The sequence below is a fragment of the Suncus etruscus genome, chromosome 18 (genome assembly GCF_024139225.1).
Source record: "Suncus etruscus isolate mSunEtr1 chromosome 18, mSunEtr1.pri.cur, whole genome shotgun sequence".
Lineage (NCBI taxonomy): Eukaryota > Metazoa > Chordata > Mammalia > Eulipotyphla > Soricidae > Suncus > Suncus etruscus.
The window spans coordinates 46,508,124-46,512,576 of NC_064865.1; the positions used below are offsets into that span (position 1 = coordinate 46,508,124).

Here is a 4,453-nt window from a genome sequence, read left to right on the forward strand (position 1 = left end):
GGGAGAAAATTTTCCTTTCTTTGCCATGATGAAACATAAATATTCACAGTTGATCGATCTAACATTTCTCAGAATCATATCGATCAGACTCACAAATGTGAGGCTCAACTTCAAGGATTCACAGGAAAAGTGAGCGAGACATACAGAACGTACAACTTGAGTAAAATTTGACTTCCACGCTAATATTAATATTTCAATATTCAGATGTGTCAACCAACCACATGAAAAGCTAGAAAGGAGATTGTATTGTAATACCTTCCCTATGAGATAGACCTTATGGGTAAACTTCAGTGGTAAACACTTATTTATTTTCATCTTGAAGAAATGGTTAAAAAAGAATTTTCCTCCTACGCCAGAGATGCATTTGCCAAGTTTCTGCTGAAGTGATTTGTCATGGCTGTGTAATAAGTCCCAGAAAGTTTGGAATTCTAATGGAAACACTAACAGGCTTTTAACCATGCTATATTAGCTGGGTGCTATTCTACATAGGTCATTGTAATGTCGAAGTAAATCACTGTGCGCTTGTGAAATAAATTTAGTTTTCTTCAGATTGTACTCCCAAATTAAACCGGGGAAGCCAGAAAAGTAAAATACACTAAAGCTAAAGAGAAAATCTCATCTATTCACTCATACAACAGACGCTAAGGTCAACTCACCAAGCCCAAACTAGGGTCTGCCCAGGCTCAGTGCACAAAATAAGATTCTTAGAATACTTTCTACAGGCTTTTCTACTGTCTAGAGTACAGGCCTGTATGGGGTGGGGGAGGAAGGATACTTGGGATATTGGTCATGGGAATGTTGCACTGGTGAAGGATTTTTTATATATATATTTATATATATATTAAAAAATCAAAAGGAAAAGAAAAGAAAAGATAAGGCCTCCCAATTCTTACCACAGGCTGTGTTATGTACACTGACTGTATAGAAATAGGAGGTACAGTAAATGCACCCCATATACTCCTCAACCCAGGCCCTTTGCCTGGTCTGTATTGAAATTGGGGGACAAAAAAATAGATTCTTAGAATACAAGGATATGGATGTTCTTTTTTTGTTTGCTTGCTTGTTTTGGTTTTGGGGCCACACCTGGCGGTGCTCAGGGATTACTCCTGGCTCTGCGCTCAGAAGTCACTCCTAGCAGGAGCAGGGAGAAAATGGGATGCCGGGATCAAACCCAGGTAATTCCTGGGTCAGTACCATGCAAGTCAAATGCCTTACCACTGTGCTATCACTCTGACCCCTTGTCTGGATATCCTTTATTTTTGTTCATTGTGAACCAAAACGAGTAATACTCAGAGGTTACTCCTGGCCCTGCACTCAGAAAATACTCCTGGTGAGCTCAGGGGATCATATGGAGTTCTGGAAGTTGAACTTAAGTTGGTCGCATGCAAGACAAATACCCTCCCCTATGGACTATCTCTCTGGTTCCTTGGTTCTCCCTTTTTTTTTGGACCCTTCTGACAGATCATAACTATAGCAGCACAGGCTTCTGGGTGATAAAACCGATCTCACTAATAGCTGAGTGAAATTAAAATCTGTATATGGGCAGGGCTGCCAATTTACCACTACACATATTAGGCTCTTTCAAATAGTTCTCTATCTGCAATGGAAAACAAAAATGGGTCCTTTGGAATAACTTTGCAGTGTCCACACCACTGTTCAGCTCTGGAAATGTAACAAATCTGTTAAGAGCAAAAAATAACTCGACTTTCAACTTAGTACACATATGCATCACACACTCATTACCTATTATGCACATATATTTTCATTTTGTATTGATTAAATGTTGAAGCGAAATAATCTACATATATTAGCTAGGAACTTATACTGCCTAATCTTACTTGTTTATTTTCCCTTAATGTAGCTACCTTAAAAACATTGAAAATAACAGGGCCTGCAGTTAAGGAACATGCCTTGCATGCAACTGGCCCCCTTTAGCATCCCCAGCACCATATGGACTCCCAAGTATCAACAGGTGTATCACCACGTTATTTTCAGGTATTAGCATGGAAGTCAAATTTTGCTAGAGTTTTACATTTTGTATGTATTGCTCACATTTTCAGTGAACCTTGCATTGAGCCTCACTTTTATTTCTTTTGGTTTTTGGGTCACATCCAGCAGCGCTCAGAGGATACTCCTGGTTCTGTGTTCAGAAATCGCTCCTGGCAGGCACGGGGACCATATGGGGTGCCGAGATTCGAACCACTTTCTGTCTTGGATCAGCTATGTGCAAGCTCTAGCACTGTGCTACCTCTTCACCATATCACCCCCAAATCACTCCTGGCAAGCTCATGGAAACATATGGGATGTCGAGGATGGAACCCATGTCTCTCCTGGGTAGGCAGCATGCAAGGCAAACACCCACTGCTGTGTTATTGCTTTGGCCCCTGAACCTCACTTTTGAAAGTCTAAGTACCTCCAGGTCTGATTTTGGATACTCCAAGCACTGTTGGGGTAGTCATAATTCATTGTATCCTCAGGCCCCCACACTGAACCTCCAAAAATAGGGTTTTTAGGAGGGACACAGAGCTTTCAGACCCCACTTGGGAGAACTAAACTCCTACCTCATGCCTTCTTCCCTTGATCAAAAAAAAGGTTGTTTGTTTTTTGGGGGGGGGTTTTGTTGTTTTTTTGTTTTGTTTTGTTTTTGGGCCACACCCGCAGTGCTCAGGAATTACTCCTGGCTGTCTGCTCAGAAATAGCTCCTGGCAGGCATGGGGAACCATATGGGACACCGGGATTCGAACCAACCACCTTGGGTCCTGAATCGGCTGCTTGCAAGGCAAACACCGCTGTGCTATCTCTCCGGGCCCCCCCAAAAAGTTTTTTAATTATACCTGTGGAAAGGTTGCATATTTTAGGTCCATTAGCACTGATAGGCCAGAGAGATAATACAGTGGTCAGGGCACTTGCCTTGCACGTGGGTAACCCACCCAGTTCAATCTTGGCACCTTATATGGTCCCCTGAGCATGGAAATAGAGATAAGCTTTGAAAACCTCTGGGTGTTCCCTCTGCTACCACACACACACACACACACACACACACACACACACACACACACACACTAGCACTAGCACTAGTACAGATGATGCAGGTTCAGGAATTGGGTTCAGAAAGAACTGGATTAGAACCCTAAGAGTCCCAGAATAACTCTTTTATAACTTGGTTACCTTCTTAGTCCTGTTTCCCCTTGCAGTGTGTACAATGAACCTTGTCCCTTTATTTATTTATTTATTTTTGGTTTTTGGGCCACACCCGGTGACATTCAGGGGTTACTCCTGGCTATGGACTCAGAAATCGCTCTTGACTTTGGGGGACCATATGGGACACCAGGGGATCAAAGCAGTCTATCCTGAGTCAGCCTTGTGCAAGACAAACAACCTACCGATGTGCCACCGCTCCGCCCCTTCCCCTCATATTTTTTTTTAATAAAAAGAAAGTTCCTGGAAATAAACTTAGCGAAGAGCTAATCTCTCTGGTATAGCTGAGAAAGATCTGTGAAACAAATCTATCGAAACAGGAGAGCTAGCACATTGGTCAGACAAATGTCTTGCATGCAGCCAACCCTGGTTAGATTCCAGACACTACTTGCCCCACACACCACTAAATGGGACCCTGGCGATCGCTCAGATCTTTGTAGCCCACATCACCATATGTTCAGGTATTGAATTGCCTGCAGGTCTGCAGTCCCAGGGGTGTCCCCACTCCAGTACTGCTTGGGAGGTATCCTCAACAGACCCCCCAAAAGATAGTTTTGCTTGGTTGTTTTGTATGGGAAACATACCTGGTGGTCTGCAGAGCTTAGGGATCATTCTTGGTGGGTTTGGGGAACTATTTGGAGTGCTCATATATTGGATTGTAATTGTGTCGGCCACATGCAAGGTGGGTCTCCCCACTCACTGGACTGCAGTTGCTTTTAATGGGATTTTGTGTATATGTCTATCTGCTATACTTTTTAAGTGGGATGTGGCTCAGTGGTAGAATATGTCTTGTATGTGAAAATAAAACATTACACAAACATACACAAAACCTTGTTAGGCTCATATATAACATAATCATTTTACTTTACACAGTGGGAGATTTCAAGTACTTTGACACCCGGAAAAGCTAATGGAAAACTCTGTTTTTAGAAAAGTAGCACACGTTTTAGAGACCAGAGAGATAGATAGTACAGAGGTTAAAGTACTTGCCTCACATGCAGCTAATCCACTTTCCATTTCCTGCAACTCATCTGTTCCTGAGCACCACCAGGTGTGATCTCTGAGCACAGCCAGGTATAACTCCCATGCTCTCTTTCCCCAAATTCCAAAACCTCTACAAATTCTAGATTTGGGATTTATGCCTTCCAGTGAGTGACAAACAGCCTTGAACAATGATAATGAAAGATACATAATTCAGACTTGATGGGAAAATAACTTAAGGCCATTGAAAACAATGTTTTTTAAGATGGCATAT

At 42.4% G+C, this 4,453-nt stretch overlaps 1 non-coding gene across 1 annotated transcript; it reads left to right on the plus strand.

The window, feature by feature from the left end:
- Window positions 1–876: 876 nt before the first annotated feature.
- On the plus strand, window positions 877–1,008 carry LOC125996903 (small nucleolar RNA SNORA51). Its single transcript, XR_007491565.1, has one exon. It is a non-coding gene; the product is annotated as a small nucleolar RNA SNORA51 (small nucleolar RNA).
- Window positions 1,009–4,453: the final 3,445 nt, after the last annotated feature.